The sequence below is a fragment of the Cariama cristata genome, unplaced genomic scaffold (genome assembly GCF_000690535.1).
Source record: "Cariama cristata isolate BGI_N322 unplaced genomic scaffold, ASM69053v1 scaffold22476, whole genome shotgun sequence".
In the NCBI taxonomy this organism is placed as follows: domain Eukaryota; kingdom Metazoa; phylum Chordata; class Aves; order Cariamiformes; family Cariamidae; genus Cariama; species Cariama cristata.
The window spans coordinates 3,023-3,233 of NW_009624084.1; positions in this window are offsets into that span (position 1 = coordinate 3,023).

Sequence of the window (211 nt, forward strand, 5' to 3'; positions counted from 1 at the left end):
CTGGGAGCACAGGCTGGAGGGCAGAGTCGCTACGGGCAGGGCTGGGGTTGAGAGGGGCTGAACATGCGCTGCCGTGGTGGTAATCGGCCACCGACGGTGGGACAGGAGTTTGGGTAAGTCCAAAGAGATTGACCAGGGCTACCCCAAAATAAAACTAAATAAAATTAAATTGATCTTCAAGATGCTCTTCCAAAGGGGTTTCTGGTAAATC